The sequence below is a fragment of the Hyla sarda genome, chromosome 2 (genome assembly GCF_029499605.1).
Source record: "Hyla sarda isolate aHylSar1 chromosome 2, aHylSar1.hap1, whole genome shotgun sequence".
NCBI lineage: Eukaryota > Metazoa > Chordata > Amphibia > Anura > Hylidae > Hyla > Hyla sarda.
Genome location: NC_079190.1, coordinates 250,411,375 through 250,434,559, shown reverse-complemented (window position 1 = coordinate 250,434,559; position 23,185 = coordinate 250,411,375). Strand labels below are relative to the sequence as shown.

The window sequence follows — 23,185 nt, the reverse complement described above, 5'->3', positions numbered from 1 at the left end:
CCTCATATGCAGGGCCGGATTAACGTAGGGGCGGATGGAGCGGCAGCTCCAGGCCCCTGCGTTAAAATAGGCCCGGCGGCCTGCACAAACGGCCGCACAGACCGAGGGCTGCAACATGCTGGGACCGGTGCTGGCACGGTCCCTGCATGTGCATAACCGGACGCTTCACCTGCGGGCCCCATCGTTCCCCTTGCGACTGGGCCAGCAGGTGAAGGGTCCGGGACGCCAGCAGATCCGGGCTGCAGCTGACGTAACAGGAAGGAGCCGGCGGCTCCGTCCTGTCACTCCATCCCGGGCTTCCTGTGCGGCAGCGGCTCTGCGTAGGCTGTCAGCACAGGAGAGAAGAGGAGAGAACAAGAGCTGCGGGGGAACGAGACAGAGGTGAGTGTTTTTTTTTTTTTTTTTTTGCTGGGGGCATTATTATGTGAGGGGCATTACTTATATGGGGCAAAGTGACGGGGGCATACTTATATGGGCGCAAAGTGAGGGGGCATTACATATATGGGGGCAAAGTAATAATAAGTAATGCCCCCCTAACTTTGCCCCCAATAAGTAATGCCCCCTCACATGCCTCCCATACATAATAATGCCCCTCACATGGCCCCCATATATAGTAATGCCCCCTCACATGACCTCCATATATGGGGGCATTACTATATGAGGGGGCATATGTGTGTGAGGGGGCATTAATGTGTGAGGGGGCATTAATATGTGAGGGGGCCATGTGAGGTGGCATTAATATATGAGGGGGCATTATTATATGTGGGGGCCATGTGAGGGGGCATTATTGTATGAGGGGGCGTTAATATGTGAGGGGGGCGTTAATATGTGAGGGGGCGTTAATATGTGAGGGGGGCGTTAATATGTGAGGGGGGCGTTAATATGTGAGGGGGCATTAATATGTGAGGGGGCATTAATATACAAGGGGGTCATGTGAGGGGGCATTAATATGTGAGGGGGCCATGTGAGGGGGCATTAATGTGTGAGGGGGGCATTAATATGTGAGGGGGCATTATTATATATGGGGGCCATGTGAGGGGGGCATTATTATATGTGGGGGACATGTGAGGGGGGCATTATTATATGAGAGGGACATGTGAGGGGGGGGCATTATTATGTGTGGGGGACATGTGAGGGGGGCATTATTATATGTGGGGGACATGTGAGGGGGGGCATTATTATATGTGGGGGACATGTGAGGGGGGCATTATTATATGTGGGGGACATGTGAGGGGGGCATTATTATATGAGGGGGACATGTGAGGGGGGCATTATTATATGTGGGGGACATGTGAGGGGGGCATTATTATATGAGAGGGACATGTGAGGGGGGGGCATTATTATGTGTGGGGGACATGTGAGGGGGCATTATTATATGAGGGGGACATGTGAGGGGGGGCATTATTATATGTGGGGGACATGTGAGGGGGGGCATTATTATATGTGGGGGACATGTGAGGGGGCATTATTATATGAGGGGGACATGTGAGGGGGGGCATTATTATATGTGGGGGACATGTGAGGGGGCATTATTATATGAAGGGGACATGTGAGGGGGCATTATTTTATGTGGGGGACATGTGAGGGAGGCATTATTATATGTGGGGGACATGTGAGGGGGGCATTATTATATGAGGGGGACATGTGAGGGGGGCATTATTATATGAGGGGGACATGTGAGGGGGGCATTATTATATGAGGGGGGCATGTGAGGGGGCATTATTATATGAAGGGGACATGTGAGGGGGGGCATTATTTTATGTGGGGGACATGTGAGGGGGGCATTATTATATGTGGGGGACATGTGAGGGGGGGCATTATTATATGAGGGGGACATGTGAGGGGGGCATTATTATATGAGGGGGACATGTGAGGGGGGCATTATTATATGAGGGGGACATGTGAGGGGGGGCATTATTATATGAGGGGGACATGTGAGGGGGGCATTATTATGTGTGGGGGGCCTGTGAGGGGGGCATTATTATGTGTGGGAGCCATGTGAGGGGGCATTACTATATATGGGGGCAATGTGAGGGGCATTACTATACATAGGGGGGGTCATGTGAGGGGCATTACTATATATGGGGGCAATGTTAGGGGGCATTATAATCTATGGGGGTAATGTAAGGAGGTATTATTATATATGGGTCAATGTGAGGGGGCATTACTATATATGTGGGCATTACTATATATGGGGCAATGTGAGGGGGCATTATATTATATAGGGGCAATGAGAGGGGGCATTATAATGTATGAGGACAATGTTGGGGCCTAATACTATATAGGGCACAGAAGGGACTACTATATGGGGCAGTGTAATACATTTAGGGGGTTTGTATAGAGGTGAGGACTTTGCTGTAGCGAGAATCCTAAAATGTTTGTCTGGCAGATTCGGTGGAGACGAGATGTGATCGGGAGAAATCTTCATGATGACCCAGGACAGATGGAGAAGAAAGAGAAAAGTGAACGATTCCGAACAGAGTAGACGCCCCGTGAGTATATAATTATAATAATCTATATGGTCTGCAGACCCTGTGTACAGCTCAAATCTATCCCTGTGTAGGGTTATTGATCTTTTGTATACTGTACTGGTTTTTATTCAATAACAATATAACAGTGTTAGTGGTCATGGTAGTGGTCATGGTGTGGCGGAATTATATGTCCCTTGTTTTGTGGTGTTATTAGTGATACTGGTCTGTGTATAGTGGCTTTTATTTCCATACAGTATGGTGGTATTGTTTAGTCAGTGGTCATGATGTGGAGGATTTATATGTCCCTTGTATTGTGGTGTTATTAGTGATACTGGTCTGTGTATAGTGGCTTTTATTTCCATACAGTATGGTGGTATTGTTTAGTCAGTGGTCATGGTGTGGAGGATTTATATGTTCCTTGTATTGTGGTGTTATTAGTGATACTGGTCTGTGTATAGTGGCTTTTATTTCCATACAGTATGGTGGTATTGTTTAGTCAGTGGTCATGGTGTGGAGGATTTATATGTTCCTTGTATTGTGGTGTTATTAGTGATACTGGTCTGTGTATAGGCCGCATCACATTTTCTATGTTCACGAGGCAGTGAGCGTCTGTATACAACCTGTCACGTTGCCATGATTACTTACACATGTGGTGAGTGTTTTTAACCTAACCCCTCCTCCGCCATTGTTTTTAATTCTCCTGTAGATATGTATTTAATCCTGATTATATTTTCGCTATGATCGGTTTGGTGATATGTAAATGTAATAACACTAAACACATTGCATTTCATTGCACGCATATATCCATACAATGGTCCCTCAAGTTACAATATTAATAGGTTTCGGGACGACCATTGTATGTTGAGACCAGAACTCTATGGAAGCTTGGTAATTGGTTCTGAAGCCCCAAAATGTCATCTGAAAATAGGAAAAAGTGAGGATTAAATAAAAATAAGTAGATAACTAATACAGATAAAGCAAATCCTTACATATAAATAAGAAAGATCTGCTGGGAGCTGTAATCACTGTCTATTTCAGTGTTTTCCAACCAGGGTGCCTCCAGCTGTTACAAAACTACAACTCCCAGCATGCCTGGACAGCCAAAGTTATGCCTCTGCTCATATTATACTACTAACCAGAAAGAGAAAAACGGAGTCACTTATAAAACATATATCATTTTATTAATTCCGTGGAATGTAAGTACATAAAAATTGTATATATATTAATTAAAAATATTATTTTTCAAGGAGGAATAAGGCTAAAAGGTGGTGTCACCAGCTCTGCAATGAAGGCTGGGTATAGTGTATATATTACTGGATCCACCACAATGAGATAGAAAAGATACAATAATCTTGCACACAAATTTGCAAAAACAGGATGTTTAGCAGCATGTAGAAAACATGTATATAAATCTCACAGTGAGAGCAAAAAAATATATATATGGCATGCAAAATAAAGTGCAGTGTGCATGTAAACAAACATAACATTGCAGGGATACAAAACAGTATAGCGATATACCAGAGTACAACAGCAATCAGCAGAGACCGGGACAGAACCACTCCAACGTACGTTTCGGTACGCAACCTTCGTTATGTTTGTTTACATGCACACTGCACTTTATTTTGCATGCCATATATATATTTTTTTGCTCTCACTGTGAGATTTATATACATGTTTTCTACATGCTGCTAAACATCCTGTTTTTGCAAATTTGTGTGCAAGATTATTGTATCTTTTCTATCTCATTGTGGTGGATCCAGTAATATATACACTATACCCAGCCTTCATTGCAGAGCTGGTGACACCACCTTTTAGCCTTATTCCTCCTTGAAAAATAATATTTTTAATTAATATATATACAATTTTTATGTACTTACATTCCACGGAATTAATAAAATGATATATGTTTTATAAGTGACTCCGTTTTTCTCTTTCTGGTTATTTGCTAATTCTGTTTGGAGTTCACATACCTATAGCCAACACCAGTACCTGGATTAATCGATAGTACTTGGTCACTTACATACTGCTCAGTCATAATAATAATTTTTCACTTCCAGGTCTTAGTTGTCCGTTTGGGTATTATTGGTCATATTATACTACTAAATGTATAAAGTACCAACTCCAAATTCACTTACATTCATGCACTGTTTGAATTGTGCTCCATTTTCACATGTCCCCTCTATATGTGTATAGACATTATGGCACATAGTAATGTACACACAGTTATTATACCTGTTTTTTTCCTGCCAACATGGTACAGAATAAAAGAAAATTAAATTTTGTATGTGACTCCCTGAGTATTTATAGTGCCAGAGTTGAAGTAAGAGTTATTAATATCATTCTTCACAGTCATTCTCATAAGAGATAATCCTGTAACCATCACCTCTCTGAGCTGATAATCTTTTTTTTATATATTATTACTTGTCCATCAGGATAAGCCATGTGTTTCTGGAATATTTAGTGTAAAACAAGTTTTCCCTTTCAATAGGACTATCATCTAGATGTTCTCTTGCAAATGCTCATTTCAATAGGAATTCTGTGAACATTTAAGTGCCACTTTATATGTGAAATGCCTACTGTACACGTTAGATAGAACCCCTAAGAAAGATTATAACACTACAAATGCAAGGTTAGCCAAGGTCCAAACTAACAACCATTACATTATATATAATAAGTGATTTTTCAGATAACAATGGTTAACTTACTATAGAGAGAGTGGCTATACAAGGAACAAATAATTCTGTCACACCATGACCGCCATTACCACCACATAATAGCAGGATATTACTACCATACTGATACTGAATAAACAGCAGTATACACAGACCAACATAACTCCCATACAGTGCCCATATAGTGGTGACCCCAGTACTACACACAGATGCTGCTCTAGACTTTGTGAGGTCTTAAGCAAAACCTGAACTTGAGGCCCTCACTGACACTCATCAATAAAAAAAGATATGCAAGTTGCGAGACGGTTGTGGTGATGTTGCAAAAAAAAAAAAAAAGCATGAAACATATTTGGTATTGTCATGTGTGAAAATGTCCGAACTATAGAAACATAATATAATGAAATTATGAAACTGCTTGGTCAATTACGTAAATGTTTAAAAAAAAAAAAAATTGCCTGGATTGTGTTTTTGGTTACATAACATACCACATAAAATAGAATAAAACGCCATCACCAAGCATGATCAATGGCAATATGGTACTAATCAAAACTAAGAAAAGGAATGTCCAGCGCCAACTCATGGAAAAGGAAATTCTTTATTCAGTTGCCATGGGAAATAACAGGGACTCAAGTAATGTGACGCGTTTCGGCCCACAGGGCCATTAGCCTTTTATGAATAAGGCCCTGTGGGCCAAAACGCATCACGTTACTTAGGTCCCTGTTGTTTCCCATGGCAACTGAATAAAGAAGTTCCTTTTCCACGAAACGGTTGGCGAGTCCAGTCCGAGCGCATGTGCAGAAGTGAGCTGGATACATTTGTTTCTAATCAAAACTAAGATTATTGTGCAAAAAATTAGCCCCTATACAGCTGTGTAGACATAAAACTTTATAGGGGTCAGAAAACTTTTTTTTTTGTAGTAGTAAAAAATTATAGAAACTATATACTGTAAATTGGGTATTGTTAGAATCTTACCAATCTGAGGAATAAAGATAACGGCACAGTGAATGTCATAAAAAAGGTGTAATTACAAAGTACAATGTCATGCAAAAAAAAATAAAAAAAAACAGCCCTTATATAGCTGCACAAAACTGAAAATGTTCTTCAAGGGGCTAAAGTTACTGTTCCAAAAAAAGCAGCAGGGCTAGCTGCAAATGGTAAAAAGACTTGTCACCATTTGAAAAATCTTTGGGACACTGGGTACCATTCTGGTCGCCATCTGAAGCCCTACTGGGTCACATACTACTCTATACTCTATATAGGGATTTGTGACACTACTTTACACTGAATATAATAGTATGTGACTTCTCCAGGTAGGTAGGTAATTTTCCACTCTTATGGGCTTGAAGCCCACCCCCCCAATGTATGTGGGTAAATCTCACTTACCTTCCCTCTACTCCGGTCCACTCCACTTCCCTCCACTCCCATCCAGTCCTCTTCATCTAAGCTTTGTCACTTGGAGTGATGAAAGACTTTTCCAGCATCACATCATTCGTTCCTGAGATCCTGAGATGTCTCCCAGAAGATCCTCTGCTAAATTCAGTGAATGATGCGCAGGGGACGGGGCTTCGCTGGCTAAATTTACACATTCATTGGCCCTGATTTGCTAAGTGGAGTGGAGTGTAGGTTTCCTTGTGAGTTTTAATTCCCTACAATTTTTTTTCCACAGTATTCACTAAGGTTTCCCTACATTTTTCACTTTCCCTACATTTTGCTTTTTTTACACATCTGTCTGATCTGTAGGGTTTTCCTCAGCTGAAATTCATTACATTTTCTGTGGAAACCTTAGTAAATATGTTGTTTTTTTGTGAAAATTTCGGGAACACGCCCCTTTTCGGTGACCACGCTCCTTTTCCCGACAGCCACGCCCCTTTGTAGGGTTTCCTTAGTAAAATGGAGAGTTAGTCGAGCTTTTTTCAATTCTGGCGCAAATTCTGGCGCATACAGAATTTCTGGCGCAATATGCCAGAGTCTGGCACAAAATCCCACAAAACATGTTGGGTTTGCAATAGAAAATGAGGGCCATTGTCTGTGATTCCACATCCCCCCATGCCGGAGGCATAGCTTGTAGCTTCTGGGCCGCGATGCAAAATCTGCAACAGGGCCCCATGTGCCTTTTATAATACTGGTCTCTTATGAGGAAGATGTGCTTTGGGGCCCCCTTAGGCACCAGGGCCCCGGTGCGACTGCTACCTCTGCTACCTCTATAGCTATGCCCCTGCCATTTGCGCAATTCATTGAATTCAGCGGGGGATCTTTTGGGGGACATATCTCAGGACCTACTGGACATATTTAAGTAAGTGACCCCTCGATAACCCAGTATATTGGATGTGGATTTAGTGTGGGTGAACAGGCTGACAGTTTTCCTTTAAGCTATTGGTGTTATTTCCATATAGAAACAGAGACCCCTTTTTAGCCGTACTTAAATTTAAATTAGTTTAAGTGTAGATAAGTTTCTAAATGGGGTCCAGGCTGGGATGATATTGCGCAAAAAATACCCAACAACTTTAAAAAGTCAAAAAAGACTGACCACTGCAAAAAGCTAACCACGCCACACTACATTCACATCGTTTTCTTGAAAGATTCTAAATGATTTGCAAAAAAAATTGTTTCTTTTTTACACATTGCACAAAAATTTGGGACAATGATAAATTTCCCACCTATGGGCTAGGGTGAACCTTTATAGGGTATAATCACACACAGAATATTGATCAGTACTTTGGTTAGTATTTTTAAGCAAAACCAGGAGTGGAGCAAAAAGAAAAACTATAATGGAAAAATTTGTAGCTTTTTCTATGTTGGTTCCACTCCTGGTTTTGGATAAAAAATACTGACCAAAATACTGTGTGAACAACATACGCTGAACATAGGCTGAAATAGCAGCTTTTTATGTATTGTTTTTGTTTGTCACCAAATGTTACTTTAGCCTATAACACATTATTGAATATTTATTTTACTGCAGTATTTTTGTTTTAATTTTACACTGTGTGAACTCAGCCTAGGAAAGCATGCATATATGATCTTATCCTATAAACAATTTTTGTGCAACTGTGTTATCCTAAGTCATGATGATGTTGAGTGGGCTTTTCAAATTGCAACTGGTCTACTAATAAACTGTAAAAACTTTTCAGATAAATACTATTGGTATTACGTGTTTAATTTCTGCCCAAAAAATTCTTCCCTTTGATTTATGTAAACAAGGTACAATTTTGCTTTAACCTGTAGCTGATATTTACATAAAATATGAATAGTATGCCATCTTGATTGCCAAATATATCAGTATACACAGTATCTCAAATATATTGTTACTGCATACCTCCCAACTTTCCCAGATCCGGTGGGACATTCCCACTTTTAGCGTGATGTTCCGCTTACCCGGAACAGCCCCCACATGTCCCGCATTTAACTTTAAATGCCTCTTATGATGCATCTACAGTTAAATGTTCCCCTCGGTAAAAAGTTTGACAGGGTGAAGAGCCATTGGCGGGCCTATCTAATGTGGGGGAACTGCTGCCTACCTAATGTGGGAGAACTGCTGCCCACTTAATGTGGGGGAACTGCTGCCTACCTGGGGAACTATCTACTACATTCCTGTCCAGCTAATAGGGGGCCTACCTACTATCTACATTATATAGGGGTTTTCATACAGTGGACAGCTATCTGGCAGATTTACCTACAGGGGCAACTCTTTCTGGAGAGGCCCTACCTACTCGGGTCACCTATTATTACAGTTTGGGGCATTATAGGTCTTGGAGAAATGCAGGACCTAAAATGTTTTTTTCCATCAGGTTCTGCAGAGAGAAGTAGCTGGAAGAAATCATCATAATAGTCTGTGCTGGATGGAGAAGTAAAGGAAAGTGACCAATTCCAATCAGAGAAGACGTCACCTGATGTAACTGTATATAATCTCATTTATTGTCTATTGTGGTAATGATGGGGATTGTTGTTAGTCACCTTATACAACTGTATTTAATCTTTTATATGGTCAATTGTGGTAATGATGGGGTTTTATTGTCAGTCTGTCATCTGTATAGGACGTCCTCCTAAACTTAAATGACAGACTGACAACATTATTGCTGTTAAAGAGGTATTCCCATTCTGCATGTGCTGGCGTGATGGAGTGTGGCTAGGGGTGTGGCCAAGGGCATGATTAGTGGGCGTGGCTTGTCCCTCTTTGCTCTCAGCAAAAGTTGGGAGGTATGTTACTGTAAAGTTGAAGTGACATATGCACTTTATGTACTGTTCTACTTTAGTCGGATCTCATTGACAGATGACTAAATCCATGAAGAGAAGTAGAATCCATAAATGTTGTTCTTTATTAGCAGATGCTTCGACTTGTTCCATCGCCCAAAAACTTGATGCTACAAGCACAACAGTAACAGGCCTTTAACAACCTTTAGCAAATAAAATTCCAATCTATTTTTTACAATTAAACAGCATCTGCTTATACACCAATAATAGGGGAATTTAACAAGGCTGGAATTAATTAGCCAGGGAAATTCAGCAGGGCGTCCTTGTTTCCCACTGTATGCCCTTGTCCTTGATAAGGTTTTGAAATTAGAACAATCCTCTCTCTCTCTCTCTCTTTCTATCTCCCGGGAGTAGAGCTTTGAAAGGTAAATCCTACAGAGCAGTGTATGCAAATCTCCCATAGCTTTGAAAGTGATTTCATTCTGACATATGCAAAAAGAAACTCTTTCAAGCATCTCGTACTTCATCCTCAATAATTCTCATCATCTTGACGTATATTTAGGCTTTAAAATGAAGCCGAAAAAAAAGATGTCATGCGGATCTCTGAGAAGGTAACCTCCATTTCTCCTCTTTATAGTGCTACAACCAGCATCATTCTGACATCTACATTGAGGCTTGTATGATGAAGTAAGACTTCTCCAATTAGTCAAGATGAAATTAAAAGTGGAATGTGACAGCTAAAACTAACTGCTTGTCCCACACTGTTCAATGACTGGCTTTCATTTTTAATATGGCTAGTTGTTTATATGTCACAGACTATTGCTAAACCCTTCTTTCTGCATCCAGTCATGCTGCGCCAAGGTCTCATGCTGAGACAATGTAGAAAATTGTTACACATCCACACCTTCTATCTTGTGCAGGATTCTATTGTGGCACTTGTAGTTCGCTGCAGGCATCCTCCATTGTATGCATTTTTATGCTGGGGATCGCCCTTAGCAACGGACTACAAGGGCAGGATCTGCTCCCCCAGTATAAATGCACAACCGCATTTGGGGTTGAGCACCTCCAGCCATTTGAGACCACGTTTTTTGTTGTTTGTTTAAATTTTATACTTGGAGGTGTGTAAACTCCATAATTAATGCGCCTTGAATATCTTCAAGGCAGCATTAAGGTAGCACCTGTGAGGCCAGGCACCCATATTAGCCAACTCAGGTGGGGCTTGCAACTTGCCTCCCTCCTTCCATTGCATGTGTGCTCAGTCACGCTGGAGGGTATCTGGGAAGAGGTTGTGAGTCGACCCAATGCTGCCGTAATTGTCCACTGGCCCCTGTTTTGCTTATCACGCACAGGTAGGATTAGCGTAGGTCCCGCGCCATTTTGAGAAACCTTGGCGTTGGTGTGCGGGCTCTGGTGTGTCCTTCATATAAGGATACACTGGCGAATGTCTCAATTTTAACATGTTGAGGGATAGCCAATGTCACTGTATACATCTACCACAGTAGTGCACCCATATTCCTGTATTGAATGTAGAAAAGATGCTCAAGAGGAAACTTTTTTGATCATTAATAATTAATTAATGACTTTGTTTATTTCATGTTGTAATCTGTTGCAGAGACATATGTACATTATCTCACATAATTGAGTAGATCCTCATATTTTTGTAAATATTTTATTATATCTTTTCATGTGACAACACTGAAGAAATGACTCTGCTACAATGTAAAGTAGTGAGTGAACAGTCTGTATAACAGTGGTTAATGTTGTGTCCCCTCAAAATAACTCAATGGCAACAAATCTTGGCAACAAAAGTCAATATTGGGCCCAATTAGCCATTGTCCTTCGCCGGTTTCATGTGACAAATAAGTGTTAAAAGGTTTCAGGTGTAAATGGTGAGTAGGTGTCTTATATTAGGTGTTATCACTCTCTCTAATACTGGTCATTGGACATTCAAAGATCCTCAAAACTAAATAAATATGGCATAGGCAATAAGAAGATTGCCAAGACCCTTAAACTAAGCTGCAGCACAGTGGGCAAGACTATAGAGCGGTTTCACAGGACAAATTCCATAGTTCCAGAATAGTCTGCATGTCATCCCAAAAGGAAGCCTCCTTTAAAGATGAAGCCAAAGAAAGCCTGCTAGCAAGACAAGCAAACTCTTATTTGGTTCAGATTGTGTCACGTGTGTGTGGGGCAACCATGTGAGGAGGACAAAGTGTGTTCTGTGTCTTGTCTACAGTCAAACATGGTGGTGGGAGGGTCATGGTCTGGGCCTACATGAATGCTGCTTGCACTGGGGAGCTACAGTTCATTGAGGGAACCATACATGCCAACTTGTACTGTGACATATTGAAGCAGAGCATGATTCCCTCCCTCTGGAGATTGGGCTGCAGGGCAGTATTCCAACATGATAACAACCCCAAACACACCTCCATGGTGAACACTGCCTTGCTAAAGATGCTGAGGGTTAAAAGTGATGGACTGGTCAAGCATGTATCTAGACCTAAATCCTATTGAGTATCTGTGGGGCTTCCTCAAATGGAAGGTGGGGGAGCGCAAGGTCTCTAACATCCACCAGCTCTGTGATGTCGTCATGGAGGAGTAGAAGAGGACTCCAGTGACAACGTGTTAAGCTCTGGTGAACTCTATGCCCCAGAGGCTTAAAGGGGTACTCAGGTGGAAAACAAGTTTTTCCAATCAACTGGTTCCAGAAAGTTAAACAGATCTGTAAATTATTTCTATTAAAAAAATCTTAATCCTTCCAGGACTTATCAACTGCTGTATGTTCCAGAGGAAGTTGAGTTGTTCTTTTCAGTCTCACCACAGTTCTCTCTGCTGAGACTTCTGTCCATGTCAGGAACTGTCCAGAGTAGGAGAGGTTTGCTATGAGGATTTGCTCCTACTCTGGAGAGTTCCTGACACGGACAGAGGTGTCAGCAGAGAGCACTGTGATCAGACAGAAAAGAACAACTCATCTTCCTCTGGAACATACAGCAGCTGATACTGGAAGGATTAAGATTTTTTAAAAGAACTAATTTAACAATCTTTTTTAACTTTCCGGAACCAGTTGATTTTAAAAAAAAGCAGTTTTTTGTAGCTGAGGGCCAGCCTTAATAACCGACATGCGGCGATTGCAGCGGGCGGCTATTAATCCTTTAGATCGCCATTGTCAAAGCTGACAGCGGCGTCTAAAGAACCCTGTAAACGCTCCCTGGTGGTCCAGTGGGGTGGATCGCTCCTCCACACGATCCACTGTGGAAGTAGCCTGAGGGCTTACCTCTGCTTCCTTGCTGCACCCAGCTCTCACATTGATAAAGCCTGGCAGGACCAGGCTTTATCAATGGAGCGCAGATCACACAGATCAATGTGGTTCTATGGAACCTCATTGATCTGTATGAGGAATCTAATGATTCCTCCTAAAAGTCCCCTAAGGGGACTAATTAAGTATAAAAAATAAAAAAAAGGTTAATAAAAGTTTTTTTTTTTAAAAACATACATTAACCCTTCCTTATTAAAAATTTAAAGTTTTCCCAAATTCCATATAAAAAATATAAAAAAAATAATAAAAATAAACATATGTGGCATCGTCGCATGCGTAAATGTCTAAACTGTAAAAATATAACTTTAATTAAACCGCATGGTCAATGGCATATACGTTAAAAAAATACAAAAGTCCGTTGCGTACTTTTGGTCACTTTGTAAACTCAAAAAATTTTTATAAAAAAATTATCAAAAAGTCACATCAAAACAAAAATGGTACAGAGGAAAACTTGATACATGATACAAATCATGGTGCAAAAAATTTGCCCCATATCACACCGTATACGGAAAAATAAAAAAGTTATAGGGTCAGAAGAGGACAATTTTAAACACACTAATTTTGGTGAATGAAATTATAATTTTTTTAAAGTAGTAAAATAAGTAAAATAAAGAAAACCTATATAAATTGGGTATCAGTGTAACTGTATGGACCTACAGAATAAATGTATGGTGTCATTTTTACTGAAAAGTGCACTGTGTAGAATCGGAATACCCCAATAGTTATAAAATGGTGTTTATTTTCCAATTTTGCCCCACAAATATTTTTTTCTGGGTTTGCCGTAAATTTTGTTGTGAAATCATTGTTGTCATTACACCAATTGGTGGTGCAAAAAATAAGCCTCATATGAGGCTGTAGGTGCAAAATTGAAAGCGTTATGATTTTTTGAAGGCGATGAGGAAAAAACAAAAGTGCAAAAACTGAAAAACCTGTGGTCCTTAAGGGGTTAAACCGATAACGACCACGGACAAGTATAGACGTCCAGGTTGGCGGCGGTTCCCGCACCTGGACGTCTATACTCGCCCATTATTCTCGTGGGTGCTGCCCAGTGCACCCACAAGATCCTGGCAGGGACTCGGCTGTATCACACAGCCAGGACCCTGCTGCACTGCCAGGACAGAAGTAAACTTTGGTCCCGGCAGTTTTAACCCTTACAGCCGCGGTCGGAAGTGACCGCGCGCTGTAAGGAGTTCTGACAGAGGGAGGGGGCTCCATCTGTCTCTCCTGCAGCACCCCGGAGCATCGCGGGGTGCTGCTGCATACCTGGGCAGCCGGGGGTCCTACAAAGACCCCAGGTCTGCCCTGGGTATTTCCTGAAAGGACGTGCCAGAGGCACGTTCTAATATGCTGCCTGCTAGTGAAAACTGGCAGGCAGCATATAACTGCAATGCTTTGGAATACTAAGTATTCCAAAGCATTAAAAAGTGTAAAAATAAATAAATAAATAAAATAAAAGTGTAAAAATAGATAAAAATGTAATGAAAGTGTAAAAAAAAAAATTATATATATATATATTTTAAAAATACATTTATTAAATGAATCTAATAAAAAAAAAAGCATAATGTGTAGGATCGCGTTGGCGGACATACTCAGCAGCATGTAATATGCTGCGGATGTCCACCATGTGATCCTACACATTATGCAGCAGTCACGGTAATGAGCTCCCTGCTGCGGCTGGGTAGCTTTGTGTGTCCACTCATAGCGGCGGATTTCCCGCCAGCAGTCATGAGCGGACACACTGAGCTACCCAGCCGCAGCATTGATGGATATATTAGCCATGAGCGGGTTCTTATTCCCACAACATGGCTGATATATCCATCAGGAGCCTTAACTGTCACAGACAGACGCGTTATACTGCCAGCCGACCAAGGACCAATCAGAGAGGTCCCTGGTCCAGCCAATAACTTGTAGGGGTGCGGTATATAAATGGGGTCACTTGTGGCGGTGGGGGTACTGTTCTGCCCTGAAAGCCAAATGGCGCTCCTCTCCTTCTGAGTCCTACCACGCGGCCAAGGAACCATATATGGCCAAAGCGGGGGTATTTCCGAACATGGGACAAGCAGCTAAATAAAATATAGTGTGCATTTCTTTCAATATCAGAAGTGATGTACAAAAAATATGCCCCCCAAATGATGCATTTGTGAAAAATTGCTAATTCAAATTTTTAACACTGACTTTGTAATAATTCCTGCCAAAAACTATGGTGTTACAATACGCACTGTACCCCTTGAGGGGTCTGGTTTTTAAAATGGGGTAATTTGGGGGGGGGGTGTTCCTATGTTCTACTACCTTTTAATTTCTGCAAACCTTGCATAGCACACAAAAAAATATGTACTTTTCAAATTTTCAACATTTTCAAAATTTCAAGTTAAATTGTTAGGCTTCTAACTAATTTAAAATGTTAATTAAAAACAAAAAAATGACGTCAAAATAAAGTAGACATCTGAAAGTATAAGTTTCATAAACTATTTGGTCAGTAAGTATAAATATATTCAACCTATTAGTGTTAAAATAGCAAAAAATCGTATTTTTTTGTAAAAATTTCATGATTTTTTACATTGTAAAAAAAAACTACAAATGATATCGGCTTACTTTTACTATGCACATGAAGGACAACTTGTGACAAAAAAACAATGTCAGAATTATCGTGATTGGCAAAATGTTACCAGAGTTATTCTCTAATAAAGACAGACATCCCCGATTTGAAAAAACAGGCCTGGTCTTTCAGGGGCGTACAGGTTTATTTGTATTGGTCCTTAAGGGGTTAAACACTGTTATACAGGCTGTGCACTATAATACTTTACATTGTAGCAGAGTGTTATTTCTTCAATGTTGAAACATGAAATTATAAAATAAAAAATATTTATAAAAATGAAGGGGTGTACTCACTGATGTGAGATATTATACATAACAAATAGTAAAAATTAAAAATAACATCAAATGCCTATCTTTTAATACAGTGCACATATAAAGTTGTTCTATAAAAAGTATAGTGGCTGTTTGAAGGGAAAAACTTTTTTTTTTTTTTTTTTTTTTAAATCAACTGGTACCAGAAAGTTAAACAGATTTGTAAATTAATTCTATTAAAAAAATCGTAATCCTTCTAGTACTTATTAGCTGCTGAATACTACAGAGGAATTTTTTTTCTTTTTGGAACACAGGGCTCTCTGCTGACATCATGACCACAGTGCTCTCTGCTGACATCTGCTGTCCATTTTAAGAACTGTCCAGAGTAGGAAAAAATCCCCATAGCAAACATATGCTGCTCTGGACAGTTCCTAAAATGGACAGAGATGTCAGCAGAGAGCACTGTGGTCATGATGTCAGCAGAGAGCTCTGTGTTCCAAAAAGAAAAGAATTTCCTCTGGAGTATTCAGTAGCTAATAAGTACTGGAAGGATTAAGATTTTTCAATAGAAGTAATTTACTAATCTGTTTAACTTTCTGGCACCAGTTGATTAAAAAAAAAAAAAAAGTTTTCCACCGGAGTACCCCTTTCAATACATTAAACAATTTATCTTGCACTGATTTTGTGTTATAATCAAGAGCTTTATTAATAATTCTGCTGGATTCAGACATACAATCTCTGAACATTTCTTGGTAACTCAGATAAAAAAAAATAAAAATAAAAAAGTTAATTCTTAAATTTAGACAGACTACAAATGCACAAGATTTATCAATGCGGTGCATCCTGATTTATAAATCTTGGTTGTTTTTAGATTATCCGGTATGACTCTAGAACAACTATTAGTTGACTTAAAAATGTGTGCCTAAATTGTAGTGCACACTGAAGCCACAATCCCTTGTTGGCAAGAATTGCCACCTTTCTGGGTAGGGCACAAAAGTTTTGAATGAGTAGTGTACATGGCCACTCATCTCTGCTTTACCTGTACCCTCATCTCTCATTGGTGTGTATGTGTTTGGTATTCTTCAAGATCCCCCAAGAAAGAATGAAAACATTGTGGGACACACACCTAGATTATTTCCCTGTACACAGTAAGGCTGCAGGCTGCAGACCTGGTCAGTAACAAATGGTCAGATAAAGTACAAAGTCACAAACACAGAGTCAGCACAATCAAGAGTCAAACATAGATAGCAGTGAAGTACCAAGACAGCATGCAAAGGAAAGTCTAAGATCTGCTGCTGTGGTGTCCCAGCACCAAAGGATGTACTGTGGGCTTAAGATTCCCTCGGGCATCTCTAGTGTTTATATGTTGGGCCCACTGCTCCATTGTCTGACCTGTTATAATGTGATATATTGATGTGTTATGTTATGTATTAAAGGGGTATTCCAGGGAAAAACTTTTTTTTTATATCAATTGGCTCCAGAAAGTTAAACAGATTTGTAAAATTACTTCAATAAAAAAAAAAAAAAATCTTAATCCTTTCAATAATTATCAGCTGCTGAAGTTGAGTTGTTGTTTTCTGTCTGGCAACAGTGCTCTCTGCTGACATCTCTGCTTGTCTCGGGAACTGCACAGAGTAGAAGAGGTTTGCTATGGGGATTTGCTTCTAAACTGGGCGGTTCCCGAGAAACGTGTCATCAGAGAGCACTTAGACAGGAAAGAACAACTCAGCTTCCGCAGCTAATAAGTACTGAAAGGAATAAAAAACATTTTTAATAGAAGTAATTTACAAATCTGTTTTACTTTCTGTAGCCAGTTGATATATATATATAAAAAAAAAAAGTTTTTTCCTGGATAACCCCTTTAATTTATACACTGTACTAGAGCCCTGTGTGGGACTGTTTTTTCAATCCCGCTCCTGCCTGCTCCTGATGATTTTTTGACCAATCCTGCACACTCCTGCAGGGTGTTGGCTCCACTCCGCCCGCTCCCGAAACATATGTGTCCAATCCCGCCCACTCCTGCTAAAATGTTTGTCCAATCTCGCCCACTCCCGCTAACATAAGTGTGGTGTGCCACCGTGGTTAGCGGCAGGGCCACGGGTGTTGCAGTGAGTGGCGGGACCAGATGGTGTTAACCCCTGGGGCAAGATGTTGTTAACCCCTAATGTTCGTGACACCAGGATGTGGTTGTTTGGTGTAGGGCACCTCCGACAACCAGACCAAAAACGGCATATGAAGAATGAGAGTCCAAAACAGGGTTGTGATGCAACTTGAACTGATGAAGAAGGCAGAAAACAGTCTTTACAAATAGCCAACTTCCACAGAGGTGACCAGGACACAGGAAACCTCTCAGGCTTGCTTGGATTTGTAGTTATTATAATAATGATGCAGGCCACTGTACTACTGTTATCACTTTGGTAGGGACAGTAGAGACTTGACTTGTACTCACAGATTTGATGTGTCTGCCGGTTTATAGGCTTTGGCCTAGATATGCTGGACTTGACTTGTACAGGAATTGTGCTTGCTTTCTTGTCCAGGTCTAAAGAGAGCTAGAATAGAGACTACAGCCCCTTATATATCAGGGGGCTGGACTAAAGCCCATTGGTAGCTGGTTGCCTGTGGTTACCTGTGCCCATGGAACTCTGGGTATATCATGTGATTACATAGCACATGACATATCACATGACCTTAGGAAGGTCCTATACAGGGTAAATATCCTAAAAAACTTTATATACAGTTTACATTCACTGTACAGTACTTATAATAGATGTACATACTTAATATACAACAGAATACCATATGACTTAGGGGGGACCCTGCAGGAGAGCCCTGTGGACCTGAGGGACTCTACCTGAGGGGACTTTAGGACTGTACAGAACCATGTTCTGTACGGGACACCACAAACCCCCTTACTTAATATAAGTCGCCCTCGACGTCTGTCCCCTTAGGGAGACGAGCGAAATGGCCACTGGGCCATATGCAGTCATGAAGCAATACATACAACATCCAATTCCTGGCTGATGAAATGAATATGAAAACTGATGAACTGGTGATAAAAGTCTCTGTATATAATGTCCATACATGCTCTACAAATCTGAAGAACAGAAAAAAGTCTAGGACTTGCTTTAGATAAGGATTCATTATCTTATGAATATATCTATGACTATAACAACATGACTTATTTATGACATAACCTTTTTTTTCTATTTTTAGTAGGTATGACTATGGATTATGCACAATTAGTGACTATGCATATAACAAACGTAGCTGACTATACATTTCTGACTGACTAGAAACATTTTATTATGACTATGACATCACATTTTATGAGTACTACGACATTTGATTAGTACTATGATATATCTGACTATGACAGACATTTGACGGAATATTTGACTATTAGACTTGGTATGCATGGTGACGACAATGCTTATACATACTCTTTGACATTATATCACTATTTATTTATTTGTTCTTTTCTGTTAGACATGACATTATACCGCTTTCTGCCCAATGCCTTGGCTACTAAGGTCTATTGGCATTACACACTTACCCCTAGAACACTTTATTTTAGATAACATTTGACATTCTGTTACCTTACTTTTGTACGTGCATTTGGTTAGCTACAGGAATACCTTCTGGCCAGTAAAGTACCCTGGACACGCAAAGACAAGAAGAAATTGCATTAGTTACCTGACATTTTAGTTACTAACTGTGGTTTGGACTGATATAAGAAAGTTACAGTCCCTGATGTACATTTGACTGAAGTTTGTGACTGATGTACATGACTTTTGTGATTTATGTGTACTGAATTTATGTGTGTACACTATTTAAGTTTATGTGTACTGAACTTATGTGTGTACACTATTTAAGTCAGTCTAGATATCTTGATGTTAGGCATTAGTGTGAAGGTGGTTTTCTCGTTTCTCCCAGAGGAAGTGGGACAGCACCTATGTGATACCAGAACACCTTTATACAATTCTGTACTTGTGTACAGTAAACCATTTACACTTTACTACATTTTATTAAGCATAACTTTTATTGCGTAGAGACACAAGGGTTCAGTACTACCAGCAAGATAACTGAGATGATCAGGTTAGAACCACCTGATATTTTGGAGTGCAAAATGGGGCACAAAATATATTACTTTTACCACATATACAATAAAGTTCACGTATTGCTCAGTAGTCCCAATACTTTATAGAGTCTCTGGTCAGAATCACGGCCGTATCAGGGCACATTTCTTAATAAGATCTCCTACAGCAAGGAGTCTCTCGGCCGAAGCTGGGCACAAGACTTACAAAAACGTTGCAGGATAAACTGGTTTGACGAAAGTCTGTCAGGTACTCTTCTTAAACGTTGCTTGGAGGTAGAAACCTGGAACACTAAGAATGTACTTGTGTACAGAACAGTTAGTCATATACCCACAATAGGTATAGTCATTGTACACAACTTTAAGTGGGCACTCTTTTATTTTCCCAGTCTCGCCTATCTGTAGGCTTCCTAGGTTGAGAGATAAACCTAGGAGCGCGAGACTGGACCCCCTCCATGGGGTTAACATGAGTTAATCTTGGGTTAATCTTGACTAAGAAATGGTCAGGCAGACAGTGACCACTACACTCATAGCAGCAGCTTGCGCCTCTGTGGATATTATAGGTGCCTGTTGGTCCGGCCAAACCTCTTTGACATTTTGAGTAGGCCGAGGCACATGAGTTGGTGCCTCTGGATCAGGCCACACCTCCGTGACTGGAGTAGGCCTAGGCACATCAGTTGGTGCCCACTGATCAGGCCACACCTCCTCAGGGAGAGTAGGCCTGGGCACATTCTCTGTAACAGAAGATAAAGAGCTTGATCTCTTGAGGAACCTGGGAGCCATAGCAGGCACCTCGGACAGGTAGACTCCATCCTTAATGGTGACGTCTGGAAACTTCTTTGGTCTCAGCCCAAAAGGATCTGCGTCCCAGTTGTCTGAAGGAAAATAGGTAAATGGCAGCTGAGTGGGGTTCTTTGGTCTTGTAATGGCTGCTGCCCATTCTCCTCGCAGGCTCCTTACTGGAGTGTACTCTACTATTTCTCCTTTTTCCAGGGAATGCAGTGCTGGGGGAAAATAGTCTCTTTGGACAGCTCTCCTATTGACAAGGATGATGCCTCCATGCCGGCAGTCCTGGAGGGTGCCAAACCCCCTAACTCGATCAAACTTTACAACAGTAGTGTGGCAGCGCTCCAGGGATGGCTCACCTTCCTGGGGATGCTCAAGCTTTCTGATATAGAGGGCATCCAGCTGTTTTGTGTCTTGCTGCTGTTCTTGACATACCTCATATGGCAGCAATTTGGGCCCATACATCTGCCTCTTCTGTGCCCTCAGTCCCTCTATTATGGCTGCAACTTCTGCCTCTCTGTGGGCCCTTTCGGCCTGGGCTATAGGGACTGGGAAATGTGGCTTCCCTGGCAGGGGAAGGACGTGCTCTCTCATGTAACGGATTAGTGCAGGCTCATCGCCGAACACCCATTTGGGCAAAGAGGGTGACTGTGGGCATGCAGCAGCTTCAGTTGGCTTCTGGACCTGGGGCTCTCTCTCTGGGCTGGAAGTAGAAGAGGGTGTAGAAAATGCGGCCTCCACCAGGGTACTTACTTCTGACTCCTCTGTTGCGATTTCTGCCCAAGATCCCCAGGTACTATGGTAAGGAGATAGCCATTCGTTGTCCTCTGGAAGCGGGGGCAGGTTGTAGGCCTTCTTGGCCCCAAGGGACAACCGCTGCAAATGATCAGCCAGGTCTTGAAATAGTTGCACTGTGGCCTCAACTTTCCACTCCGCTAACGCCATCTTGGTGCTCTCTCCACGTGCTCCAGTGGGCTCCACCATCTCTGTACTCCTCTCTGCCATCTCCGGACTGAAGAGCGCTGGCCGCCGTGTCTCTTTTATATGAGGCTTCTACAAAATGGTGGCCGGACGGAAGGACGTCATCGTTGCAGCGCTGACTTCCTGTCCCCCGACAACAACAAGCAGATAACAATAGTTCCACTTTGGCATAGAAACGGCTACGTGATGTCCACGCCCAGGGATGGGTCGCAGACCAGCGCGGGACATTTTGGCACGCTTCTCGGGTTCTTAACCCTTGCAGGTACAATCTGTAATGAAGCACGTAGCATGGCTTCAGCCCAAATTTTACACATGGCAGCAATACAGTATTCTTCACCTCCCCCCTTATTTTTTTAAGCGCCCCAGCAAAGCACAATTTCACAGACAATGTCCTGTACACTTTTGGGCGCAATTTCAGTCACAGTTTGTAACAATTCCGGACAATTCTCTAAGCACATTTCTGCATAGGGGAAGGACTAGTGGTCTTGTGGCAATGGTATACACCCGTTTCTAGTTGTGGGTGGCCTTGTGGTTGAATAGTTAAAGGGGTTATCCAGCATAAAGTGATTTTAATATGTACCTGGCAGACAGTAATGGACATGCTTAGGAAGGATCTGTGCTTGTCTTGGGCTAAATGGCTATGCTGTGAGATTACCATAACACTGTGGTTAGCTTTCTGTGAACTTGTATTTCCTGTTTTCAGTTTTCTTGTTTGCCTACAAATCCCATGATACCATTTTCCTCCTTCCCACACATCAGCTACCCCACCCAGCTGTTGTCTACAGCTGTTGCATTAGTTGCAGATTGCTCTCTCCACCCATTGAAGCAGACAGGCTCCCTGTCATCAGCTGACTAGTGGGTCAGGTCTCGACCGCATTGCAAGCTGGGAAAAATCCGAGACAGCAGTCATTTTGTATGCTGCTAAAAATAAATATTGGGGTGAAAATCACATAAGAATTGTGAGAAAACCGTCACACACAGATACAGACGCTATATTATGAACTACACTAACTTTACAGCCCCTGTAGCATAGTGAAATAAAAAATGTTCCCGGAATACCCCTTTAAAGGCACACACCCGTATCCTGTTCGTGATGCCAAAGTATGTGGTGTGCTACCGTAGTTAGTGGCAGGGCCACGGGTGTTGCGGTGAGCGGTGGGATCAGGTGGTGTTAACCCCTGGGGCAAGATGTTGTTAACCCCTAATGTTCGTGTCGCCAGGATGTGGTTGTTTGGTGTAGGGCACCGCCGACATCCAGCCCAAAAACAGCATATGAAGAATGAGAGTCCAAAATAGGGTTTTGATGCAACTTGAACTTTACTGATGAAGAAGGCAGAAAACAGTCTTTACAAATAGCCAACTTCCACAGAGGTGACCGGGACACAGGAAACCTCTCAGGCTTGCTTGGATTTGTAGTTATTATAATAATGATGCAGGCCACTGTACTACTGTTATCACTTTGGCAGGGACAGTAGAGACTTGACTTGTACTCACAGATTTGATGTGGCTGCCGGTTTATAGGCTTTGGCCTAGATATGCTGGACTTGACTTGTACAGGACTTGTGCTTGCTTTCTTGTCCAGGAGATAAGAGAGAGAATGTGGAGACTACAGCCCCTTATATATCAGGGGGCTGGACTAAAGCCCATTGGTAGCTGGTTGCCTGTGGTTACCTGTGCCCATGGAACTCTGGGTATATCATGTGATCACATAGCACATGACATATCACATGACCTTAGGAAGGTCCTACACAGGGTAAATATCCTAATAACCTTTATATACAGTTTACATCCACTGTACAGTACTTATAATTGATGTACATACTTAATATAC

General features: G+C 41.5%; 1 protein-coding gene across 1 annotated transcript in view; it reads right to left on the bottom strand.

The window, feature by feature from the left end:
• The window catches only part of SPOCD1 (SPOC domain containing 1), a 249,628-nt gene extending 226,661 nt beyond the window's left edge, over positions 1–22,967 (bottom strand). The window contains exon 1 of the mRNA XM_056556955.1: positions 22,849–22,967. The gene's annotated coding sequence lies outside the window, so the exon portion shown is untranslated. The remainder of the gene's footprint in view (positions 1–22,848) is intronic.
• Positions 22,968–23,185: the final 218 nt, after the last annotated feature.